The sequence below is a fragment of the Rhipicephalus microplus genome, chromosome 3, assembly GCF_043290135.1.
Source record: "Rhipicephalus microplus isolate Deutch F79 chromosome 3, USDA_Rmic, whole genome shotgun sequence".
Classification (NCBI taxonomy): Eukaryota; Metazoa; Arthropoda; class Arachnida; order Ixodida; family Ixodidae; genus Rhipicephalus; species Rhipicephalus microplus.
This window is the reverse complement of record NC_134702.1, coordinates 264,616,558-264,629,479: the sequence shown is the minus strand read 5'-3', so window position 1 is coordinate 264,629,479 and position 12,922 is coordinate 264,616,558.

Here is a 12,922-nt window from a genome sequence, read left to right as displayed (position 1 = left end):
TGGTGATCGAATGCTTGGTAGTCTGTAGGAAATCCTGTGACTGCGTTGATATGGCTTAGCGTACACCATTTTATAGAAGCAGCAGCGGGGCTTAACACTCATGAACCATGGAAAAGCGCAGACAGAGAACAAGTACTCTCACGTGCGAACATAGTTTAAAAAATATTGGAGCTTCCTATTTTTTTTGGAGTATCATTTCCAGAAGTCATGCGCGGCGATTAAATATTTGTAGTATTTTAACCCAAATATATGCGAGTAACAACCGCCTCATACCTCGGCTATATAATGAAAATCTACTAGAATTACAAGACTTTAAAAAAAAGCTATCGCATACACTGCACGCCTTTTTATAGTAGATGCACGTTAGGTACGTCATTGCGACCACTACCAATTCCCTCTCGGAGTGAAACTGTGCGTGCTTATGTGCGTGTGTCTGTAGAAGATGTTAAGATCGGCCTCCCTGGCTGGGCGCCGCTTGGACGCAGGGGACGATTACAGCTAAGGCTACCCTGATTTGTTCCGGATCAACGCTCTCGAGGTGCGCCAAAAGCAGCGACAACCCGAAAGTCAGACTTCGAATTCTTTAGGGCTGTTGGCTCCCCTCGTCAAAAACTCTTTGGACACGCCTGACTGACTGACGGCCTAGGAAGAGCTGTTTGAAATCGAGGCTGCTTGATTTGTTCGACGTTCCAAGAGGCACGCGAGCACAAGATCTCAAAAAAAAAAAGGAATGGCAAAAACGAAATGAGCGAGAAAAGCAGCCTGTGAACGTGAGTTCTTGGTTGAAAAACTAACCTTACAGAAAAGCTGCCTAGCAGATCATTGCAAACTGCCCACTGTTTTCTCCTGCAGATAATTTTAGGAAGACCAGGGCGTAAAGCTTGAGCACCGAGACGCTCTGAACCATCCCTGAGAAGCTCCCATCACGCTTCCATGATGCTACCATCAACATATAGCTACCTTTAGTGTGTAAATAGTGTATATAAACGTTCCTCTTATCAGCCCCGGCTACTCTGCTCGACTTCTACCCGAGACTTGGCTAGCTCCTTCGAATACTTCACGAGCAAGCAAAAGGGCACGGAGTTGTACAGGCAAATATGTGCGACATCACATCGCTTTTATTACGTGACATATTCGTTCTCCGCTGCATTCGCCTGCTCGTGTCCGCAGATAACGTTCCAGTTTAATAGCGACCACACACCGTCGATTGCAGTCACGTTATTGAATATCCATTTAACAGAGGTTGCATTATTCACTTGCGAATCACTTCACCATAAAGATTGGTGAAGTAATTTATTACTTGGCCACCTGAGGAGCTTTCTAACTTGACTAACTTTTTTATCAAGACCTGAATATAAAGTTAAGATTTATTTGGTTAATTCTGAGCATTACCTTCGCAACAGAAGTACATCACCACTGTCCACAACAATTATTATTCATCTTTCCCGGTGCCAGTAGGTCCGTTCAAGTTACGTGATGAAAACATGTTTGCTGGACTACGTCATATATGACATGTCGCTCAAGTGTCTGTCTCCGCATTATTGACGAATCCAGCCGTCTTTTGTAAACGTTTTGCTGGCAAGTTTTTTTAAATTTCATTTTGTTCTTTTTAAAACTGGTGGCCTCAGACAAACTTATTACGCCTCTGCTCACCACTTATATAGCGTTGTTACACGCGGCGCCTGGGCCGACGGGGGAGAGCGGCGTTCATTGTTCGTCAAACAAGTCACCGAAGGGCTGCCAGCCTGCTGTTCGCCGTGTTTTGTCCATCTTAGCCGGGAAGTGAGGTGGCATTCCGACACGATAAGACGTTCGACGAGACGACCACAGGGTTTCTTGGTGTCACAGATGCAGTGTGGTGGCCACGCCCCAATCAAAGACGTTGACTTGAGTGAGTGTGAGCGGCACCGTCAGAAATAGTGCGTGTCCCCCGTCATTCAACAGCTCATTCTGGACCCATTCCCTGATTTAGTCAAAACGCACACTTTATAATGAGCCACCCAGCTCATTCGCAAGAGATCTCTCGCCCTGTCTGTACAGAATGTAATAAATCCTCTGTTAAGTTTGCCATCCTACTCCTGAGTGCATATGCGTCTTTTCTGTCTCTCTACTCCCCCTTTCTTGCCCCTATTTCTCCACCCCCAGTGCTGGGCAGCAAACTGGATGCAAAGATCTGGTTAATACCCCGGCCTTCCTTTCTCTCTCTTGCAATATTACAGCCTTGGCATCTTCATCCCGGATATCTGATGCCTGAATTAAAAGGCATCAAATATTTTCTGCAGCATGTTGAGACGCTGCATATGAGTGGTCATCCTCGAAAATTATCAATTTTAACACCATGGACAGGTGATGATATACCCTGAGTAGGTTCGAGCATGTATTATGCCTCGACGCTTCTAATCTCCATTAAACTTCTCCCTTTCTATTTCATCCTTCAGGCCTTTGTGTAGTTCTTCTCCTAACGCGCTGCATTCGTGCTGCACTGCTACCATTTCATTTCTTCTGTGTATACGCCGTGTTTCGGGCACGATCATAGGCTGCCATCTTGGACTGATCATGATGCCGTTTTGCATCCATATGAATATTCGAATAGTGCTACGGTGTACTCGCACGCATCAATACGCTGGACCGGTACATTCAACGTTGTATGACCGAATTCATTGCTAATTACGACATAGAAAACCAGCAAAAATTGATTTTAAGCCTAAGATGGCAGCGTCCAGACATTACTGTAACTGTTACATTTATTTTTGTCAATTTGTCCAATATGTCATTTCATTCAGCGGCCGCCGAACTTGTGCCGCTGTTCATAGTGGTACTCTCGGTCTCTGAAGCTAGATGAAGATAGCTAAGAGGCCTGTTTTTTACTGGCTACATAAATGTGAAACGAAGCAATAAATCAAGATGAAAAAGAAAAAGACAAATCTGTGAAAATTCGGCACTCGTGCATAAATGGCGCGCTGAGTGCGCCGATGAAGAACGTCGGCGGCGGCGGCGCGGCGAAAACTCTCGGCTGCGGCGCGCCGACCAGTCGGCGCACATCTCTACTTCTAGTACACTCTACTATGGTGCTGTCTGTTAATTCTTTTGGAGCGAAGTCGCCAGACCGCTTCTTAAATGTCGCCAATTTCTGCCAAAAGTCGCAAAGTGTTGATTATGTTGTTTTTCCTCACTTCTATAGTTTTTGGCTGGTAAAGCACGTCAAGGATTTTTGAATAAGGTTTTAAATAAGTTTTTGCTGTGGTTAATAAAGTGAACAGTCTAAATAATATAATCATTTCTAGTGTCGGACTGCACTGTTCAGTTTTGGCCTGGACAAACAACTGTGGGTCTGCCGAGAGACGCGAAATGTGCCGACTAAACTTCTAGGTCGGTACCACCGGTCGGAACCCAGCGCAGCACTCTGCCTGAACTTAATAAAATTTTTCTCTCTCTCTCCGCGTGGCGTGCATGCATAAATTTTATGCACAACCCGCACGCTTTTTCCGCATCATAAAGGTACCGCAATTGCACCGGAGTGCCCATACTTCGTCAATTTGCTTTCAGCAATAACCTACTGCGTACACAGCTGCTATCTAAATTTTGATGTAATATATTACCACAATGTTGGGAACGAGTAAAACCTGAAATTATTTTATTGGACACATTTCACTCAAGTAGATCGTTTGACCAAGTATCGTCTGGTCGGGAAGAAGCATGACGAACAAACGAAATGAAAGAGTGCCGGCAATTGATGTTCCGGCTACCGTAGCCAGAACATCAATTTTAGATGTTTTAAATCTTTTCATTCTGGCCGGCGCTCTTTCATTTCAATTGTTCTTCACATTTCACTCAAGTCACTTAAGTCTATATGTCAAGTTCCACCTCATCCACACCTCCCCGTCTGCAGACTCTCGAGCCAGTGCTTTGCGCGCATGCACTGCTTCTTGGCGCAGACGCTGAGGAGTACGCTTGGATGGTTCCAACTTTTCTTGTCACTGTGTCAGGCAGGTCAGGTGTAGCAGCACTTTCCAAGACGGCGAAGTCCACTGCGAACACTTAAAACCATGTTTGTACTGGCAGTGCTGAGAGAATTTCAGAGTTTTGTCTTAACCACGTTTAGTTGGCTCTTTCCACTTCTGCGTTTGAGTGCGGCAAGGAGAGCACGTCAACAGCGAGCTGCGCGAGCTCGTGAAACAGGTTTGATCCAGCTGCACCACGATACGCAATGGCCTCGGACCAAAATGCAATGGTGTTGGTGGTGTTGGCCCAGCCCACCAGGGTCAGTTTCTTTCACTGGTTGTTCACGGGATCTATCTCGTTTGGTTGAACAACAAAATGTTTCGCCTACTACGTGATAGGCTCCTTGAGCACTCGCAAGCATGCTCCCCCAGATAGCCATGCCATGTCCTGCAACATTTTGAAGTTCGAAGGCAGACGTTGCCGGAGCTTGACTGTTGCCACTCAACAGTCAAGCTCCAATTAAGCCTTAGTTGCCACTCAGGCTTTATTGTCTCGAAAATACCGTTGTTGACGCCCGTATTCACCGAGGTGTTGTCAATTTCAATGCCGAGGAGATGCTTCTTGTCAAGTCCCATACGCGTGAGGAGGTTTTCCAATGCCCTGACGATTGTCACAGCTGTGCCATCGTCCAATTCGATAAGCGCAAAAAAACGTTGTCAAAATGATCTTCCGAGCAGACCTGAAGTATCGCACCACCACCCTCAGTAGTGGTCGAAATATCTGTAGCCTTTTGGATTGTCAGGCTGTATTTCGAGTCGCCGATGTCAGCTGCCAAGAGCTCCACGAAATGCAGAGATAGCAAAGATAGCAAAAGAGATAGAAATAGAGATAGCAAAAAGTTGCTTCACTTCTGCCGCAGGAAGACTCAGTTGCGGCTGAATACTGCGGTTTCTTCTGCCGAGAAGAACTGTAGCATGGTTTAGATGACTTCTTGTGCTTGGTGGTGGCGGTATGCTTCTTGTTATCGAACAGCTTCGCATAGAATTCACTCATGCATACAGTAGGCGAATGATGTTTTTGTTCTTTCGCTCTCCACACGACGTTGTCATCCTTTAAACTCGGGCAGCGACTCCCAGCTTTTTTGATAATGTTGCTTATACTTTGAAGGCATGATAAAGCTAGAGTCAGCGATTTGGCACGCTACACCTAGTTCTAGAGTGTACTGGAAATAGGGACGTGTCCCTCAGGAGTGAACCGGATCTCTTGAGCGGCTGTTTCTACAGAGCAAGTGTTTCGCGGCTCAGTAGAAGTGAACGGCGTTACAGTGTACTAGAAGGAGGCAGTGGAGTGAATGAGGCAGCTGCACTGTATCTCGACTGATTCTCCGGAGGGCGATAGTAGCGGCGGCGCTACTATCGCCCTCCGAAAGCGTGTATTTGCTTGTTTTTAGCGTGTTGTTTATTGCGTTTCAGAGCCTTTATTGGTGTATGCACACCTGCTAAGCGCAATGGCGCACGAGTAAATATGCAAACACGCAGAAATTGCGTCGGCACATTCACTGTTTCAAGAGCCTGTCGAGCAAAAAAAGAAAACATGTAGTAGAATAATAATTTGCATGGATCCGCCTAGCTTTTCAGCCAAGAAGCACTTTGAGCTGAACTACATCAGAAGTGTCTACTGGCGAAGTGCAAAGAGGGAAGTATTGAAACCGCGAATAAATCATGCGCTTGTTTTGTCGGCAGTTTCTATATCAAGAGTACTGTTCCTCATATGAGTCCATATGCATTCGGTTGTTTCATGAGAAACCCGATTATAAGGAATGTTATCACAACATTTATATTGGTGACGACTTAGTTTTATCAACCCGGTATTGGGGAAGATAATAATTATAGCTTTCTGAAAGGCTTTCTTGCTTTAACCGCGTGCGTTCGCCCTCACTTTGCTTCTTATAAGCAAGCTCGAGGAGACCGAGCCAGGGAGCCGAGCTGAAAGAACGCATGTACCTCCTAGTCAAGAACTCTATGTGAAATGGGTTATGTTAAATATAGCCCGTCTGTTACTCTGCGTAAATTCACTGTCACCAGTTCTCATTTTGTATCGAAAGCTTCAACTGTACAGATTTCCTAATATTATATTGGCCTAACGCCGTTGCAAGCGAGAAAATTTATGACAATCTTCAGTATTATAGTTGTAGTTTATACTGGCAATCTGATCGGAGGAGAACCTCGTCTTTTTCTCCCACTGCGCATGCTCTTTGTTGTTCTCTTGGTGCTGCATACTCAATGTGGCAATATATATATATATATATATATATATATATATATATATATATATATATATATATATATATATATATATACGCAGGCATGGTGGTTGAGTGGCCGTAGCGTTGCATATAGTCCAGTAGATCCTCCGTGAGCGGTCATAACGTGGTTTATTTAGACGTTTCGGCCTAGAGTCTGGCCTTCATCAGGATTAAAAATACAGTTTGTTGGTGCTCAGCTTTATACAATCTCAAATCAGAGGGCAAGGAAAGAGGAAAAAAAGACAGAAAAAAAGAAAAAAGAAAAAAAGAAAAAAGAAAAAGGAAAGAAAAAGAAGAAAAAAGAAAAGAAGAAGAGAAAAATAATATACAGTGGACGCCCCGGTGGACGTTCTAACGCCCTCCTTGAGGCATCTCTTAAATCAACAGAAATCGCTCTTAATCACAGTGATAAGCAGGTAAAGAAACTGGTCGCTATGACCAACACCATTCTCCGCCACACTTTATCGAACGAAGAAATCACGCAATTAACAGAATTTGAGCAGAATAAATACCAAGCCATCATGACCACAAAAATTCATAAACTCGAAAGAGACCATGTTGCCAAACCCGCGTTCCCTGATATGGTTCCTTATCACTACAACACCACCACCCAGGAAATCACTAATGGTACAAACCAGCACCCATCTAGGAACACACCCTGTGACACTGTGGTTGTAAACTTATCGGACACGAGCTTGTCACCTGACGAAGAAAAACTGCTATCTAAGGGACTAAGCTTCTGCCCGACCACAAAATTTTTCGATGAATTCCACTTGCTCCGAGACCTCGACAACTTCGCTCGAAGCTTAAGGTTGCGCGAATATTTCTTGGACAGGCCTTCTAACCACGAAACAATTCACCGTCGTAAATCAAATGATTGGACACCGAACAGTAATCGAGACAAGTGTTTGGACCTTTATATCACCGCAGTACAGAAAGACATAGTACACGAATACCACAAACAGAAAGGAAACCGAGAAAACTTGACCAAATCTGAAAAAATAAGTATGAAAAATTTGGCATCTAGGACAGACATAGCAATAAAACCCGCTGACAAAGGAGGAGCAATTGTAGTCCTTAATACAACCAACTGCTTACAAGAAGCATACCACCAACTAGACGACTCAAGATTTTACGAACGCCTCCCAGGTGATCCGACAGACGAATACAAACGTATCGTATCAACAGAACTAAAGAAACTGTTGGATGCAGAAAAGATAACCAACACTGACCACAAACTGATGCAAGCAGCATACCCTCGCCCAGGTCGCCTCTACATCCTCTCAAAAATTCATAAACCCGGTAACCCAGGTCGACCAATCATATCAGGCATCGGTACAATAACTGAACCCATATCAGGGTACGTGGATAAACTAATAAGCCACATTCCATGCACCCTCGCGTCGTACATAAAATACACCACACATTTTCTTCGACACATTGCGGGTATCTGTGTGCCGAAAAACTCGTACTTGGTTACTCTTGATGTCTCTTCATTATATACAAATATTGCTCACGATGACGGCATAGCTGCATTACAAAACATGTACACAAACCATAGACAATGTAACACCCCAGATTTCTCTGCCATTGCAACTTTGACGAGGATGGTCCTCGAATTAAATTCATTCGAGTTTAACCAAGAGTATTTTCGACAAATCAGCGGGACCGCTATGGGCACTAAAATGGCACCTAATTATGCCAACATATTTATGGGAAAGCTAGAATCTGAATTTCTTGCACAAAGTTCCTTGAAACCAATGTTATACAGAAGATACATAGACGGCATCTTTCTTATTTGGACCCACAGCGAGGACGAACTTCTCAGCTTTATCGACACTTACAATGCTGTACATCCTAACATACACTTCACACACACATACTCGCAAGTTACCGTAAATTTTCTTAATGTTACCATAACGATAGAAGAAGAGAAGCTCTCTACAACCCTATATTGCAAACCAACGGGTCGACAACAATACCTCCATTACCAAAGCGATCACCCACGCCACTGTAAAAACAGTATTCCTTAAAGACATTCTCACCGGTTTAAGCGAATCTGCTCTAGAGACGCTGACTTTGACACGAGCTCACAGAGGCTAAAACTTATGCTCGAAAAACAAAAATACCCCCCACATGTAAATAATGACGCTGTTCAAAAAGCGAGAAAACTAAAGCGTGAAGACTTACTTATGAAGCGACCACCACGAGAAGACCCACAACGAACAAACCTCTGCTTGACTTACAGCACAAACTTCCCCAATGTAAACAAAATCCTTAAATGACATTACAACATTCTGGAACAAAGTGAACGTCTGAAACGCGCATTCCCATCCGCTCCAGGCGTCGTTTACCGACGACCACGTAACCTCAAAGACACCCTTGTCCACTCCCAAATTAACACATCACCCCCCAATAATTCATGCCGCCCTTGCGTAAAGCCACGATGTCTTGTATGTAAGGCGATGCGAGAAACAGACAAAGCAACCAGCACGCAATCCAAGTTTTCGATTAACATACGAGGAAACCTAACATGCGATTCCTCTAATGTGGTATACCTACTCGAATGCAACGTGTGTGGTATGCAGTACATCGGACGAACAGAAACACCATTTAGGATTCGCTTCAGTAATCACAGAGCCCATGCGAAATCAGCTCCAAGTCTACCTCTATCAAAACATCTCAATCTTCCCGACCATGCATTCGACAAACTATCAGTAACGCTCTTAGAGACGAGATTTAAATCAAATCGAGAACGTGAACAACGAGAGTCATACCTTATTTACCGATTTAACACCCTCGATAGAGGAATAAATGAGAATCCTGGTACACTTGCAGCAATTAAAGCATTAGAAAACAATAACGGCAACAATGAAAATAGTAACTGAGTTCACGGCACTGCAGCTGCGAAGGGCACTGGACAACCCAAAACAATTCCAAGTGTAACTACTCTTCCTAAGTGCAGCTGTCGTCTGTTTTCTGTTTTATTTTACTACCCAATCAATTGTGCCATGCACTACATGCCCAACAGCAACCCTGTGCACAGCCGGGAGGCCCCCACTACACGCGTAATTTAGAAGCGGGCAAGGAATTCGCAATGCACCCGCTTGCACAGCCTACCGCAATACGGGGCACCCCTATTTTTACGACGAAATGTTGACAGGGCGCGGAGTAGTTAAAGGCTTAGAACTTCCTAAAATGCCCGCTTACCAGCCTCTGCCACAATACGCGACACCCCTCCTTCTACGACGAATTGTTTACGAGACCCCGAGTAGTTAAAGGCTTAGGACTTCCTGAAAAGCTCTTTTTTGCCCCACACCGAACCGCCAGTGCCAGGAGGGGCCGTCTGATCGGGAGGAATGCGTTAGTGAACGGAAACATACACAGACCGCTGACATCAGAAAGGTGAAGGGGAGAGGGGGGAGAGAGATAAAGGGGGAAGTGGAAGGAAGAATGGAAGGGGGGCACCCGAGGGGCGTCCACGTATATTATTTTTCTCTTCTTCTTCTCTTTTTTTCTTCTTTTTCTTTCCTTTTTCTTTTTTCTTTCTTTTCTGTCTTTTTTTCCTCTTTCCTTGCCCTCTGATTTGAGATTGTATAATGCTGAGCACTAACAAACTGTATCTTTAATCCATCCTGATGAAGGCCAGACTCTACGCCGAAACGTCGAAATAAACCACGTTGTGACCGCTCACGGAGGATCTACTGGACTATATATATATATATATATATATATATATATATATATATATATATATATTGTGATGTAACGGTGAAGGCAACCTTTATTAGGCCCAGAAGACACGATGAAGCGACCACGCCCAAGGCACAGAACTCAGACAAGCCAAGTCCCGACAGCAGATGAAGATGACGACCACTCATGATGATGAATATGTGTAAAGAAAGTAGATGTGCTTAATGAGTGCCTACACTAACTCCCCCCCCCCCCCACGTGAAAGCGGTCATTCTGACCGCAGTTCTTGGCCGCAGTTTGAAGCGAAGATGAACGCCGTATGAAAGGCTTCATGCGGGATACGTGGACTATATCTGCTGCCCTGTAGCGGCGGTTCGTCGGAAGAAGAACGGGTGCCACGCGATAATTCACAGGAGACGTTTGCTCCAAGACAGTGTAGGGGCCAATAAAACGTAATTGAAACTTCTCGCACAGTCCGGGAGTGCGAATGGGTAAAAGAAGGAGGACTTCGTCACCAGGGCTGAAATACACGGCACGATGAGAGGCATCATATTCAAGCTTGCGATCCTGTTTCTTGGCCTCAGTGTTGACGCGAGCCAGCTGGCGGCAATGAAGTAGACGAGACACGTATTCTTCACTTGAAGATGAACATGGTTTGACAGGCGCAGAGAAGAACGAAACATCGAGGAAAGAAGAAGGGAAGCGACCGTGGACGAGGTAGAACGGCGAGTAACCCGTTGTGCGCTGTACAGAGGTATTATACGCAAAAGTGACAAGTGGCAAAATGGTGTCCCAGTTTCTGTGGTCGGGTTCGATATACATCGCTATCATATCTGACAGTGTACGATGAAAGCGCTCAGTCAGGCCGTTCGTCTGAGGATGGTAACTGGAGCTTGTTTTGTGTGTAGTGCCTGATGCCTTGAGCACTTCTTGAACGAGTTCTGAAAGAAAAACTCTTCCACGGTCACTCAGGATTACACGAGGAGCTCCGTGTCGAAGGATTATTGCTCGAAGGATGAAGTCGGCCACTTCCGAAGCTGATGCAGAAGGCACGGGAGCTGTTTCGGCGTAGCGGGTCAGGTGGTTGACAGCTGTACCTATCAATTGCTTGCCCGTGACAGTCATAGGAAGCGGACCATACAGGTCAATGCCACCTACCTCGAATGGTTGCAGGGGACACGGGAACGGTTGTAATTGTCCACTTCGAGTTGATGTAGGTAGCTTGCGACGCTGACAAAGGGCGCATGAAGCAACGTACTTCGCGACACAGGTGGACAAGCCCGGTCAGTAGTAGTGACATCTTATGCAGTCATACGTTTTCTGGAAGCCCATGTGTCCAGCAGACATGTCGTCGTGTTAAGTTTTGAGGACTTGAGCCCGAAGAGAGCGAGGTAAAACGGGCACCCAGCGTTGACCATCAGGGTGGTAGATATGACGGTACAGGACGTGGTTGTTGAGCTTGAATTGCGTCAGCTGTCGGCGAAGACGGGCGTTAGGGGGCCGGCAAGTCCCGTCAAGACGGTCCATGATGCGGCAACAGTAAGGGTCAGCAAGTTGGTGAGATAAGAACAAACCACACTCGCTTGGAGAAGTTGGGTCCACAGTAGCTAATGACGAAACATGTAGGGAAGGGACGGCTGAAAGCTTCTCGAGTGCAGCAGTGGCGGGTTTGTCAAGTGGCTCCGAAAAGAGCGGGCAACGCGAAAGTGCGTCAGCGTCTTGATGTTTGTTTCCCGACTTGTATGTGATCGTGAAGTCGTATTCTTGTAAGCGAAGAATCCAGCGACCAAGGCGGCCGGACAAGTTCTTGATTGTTGAGAGATAGCACAAGGCGTGATGGTCCGTAACCACAGTAAAGTGGCGGCCGTGGAGATAAGGTCGAAACTTTTGTATCGACCATACGACCGCTAGGCACTCCTGTTCGGTGATGATATAATTCCTTTCGGCAGGGGTCAGTGCACGGCTAGCGTATGCGACGACTTTCTCACGTGAAGATTTGTCTCGTTGTAGGAGAATTCCACCAATGCTTCGACCACTAGCGTCTGTATGCAGGAGCGTAGGCGCAGTTTCGTCGAAATGGCAGAGGACTGGTTCGGACGTGAGTGCACACTTCAGTTGGGCAAACACCGCTTCACATTCAGGAGACCACACAAAGGTGACGCTTGATCCGAGCAACTTGTGCAATGGTGAAGCTATTGAGGCGAAGTCTCGAATGAATCGGCAAAAATAAGAAGCGAGGCCGAGGAAACTGCGTAAATCTTTGGCTTTTTCAGGACGCGGGAAGTGTTGGACAGCGGAAATCTTGTCAGGATCAGGACGAATACCGTCCTTGCTTACGATGTGGCCTAACACTTTAATCGTCTCTCTCGCAAAACGGCACTTCTTGGTGTTCAGCTGAAGGCCTGCATTTGCAAGGCACGTAAGAACTTCGTCCAGTCGTTGCAAGTGCTGAGGGAAGGTTGACGAGAAAATAACGATATTGTCTAAATAGCACAAGCAAGTCTTCCACTTCAAGCCTCGTAAAACAGTGTCGATCATCCGCTCGAATGTTGCTGGAGCATTGCAAAGGCCGAATTGCATGACGTTGAATTCGTACAGACCATCTGGTGTTGAAAACGCTGTCTTTTCTTTGTCATCCCCGTGCATGGGTATTTGCCAGTAACCTGAACGCAGGTCTAGGCTTGAGAAGTACTCAGCTCCTTTCAGTGAATCCAAAGCATCGTCTATGCGCGGCATGGGGTAAACATCCTTGTGGGTAATCTTATTAAGTGCTCTGTAGTCCACGCAAAATCTCACGGAGCCATCTTTTTTCCTCACTAAAACAACAGGGGATGACCAAGGGCTCGCGGAGGGACGTATAATGTTCCGTTTCAGCATGTCGGCTACATTTTGTTCAATGATCTCACGCTCAGACGAAGAGACGCGATATATGGTCGATGGCATACGATGGAAGTGCCATCGGTCTGGATACGATGCCTAATA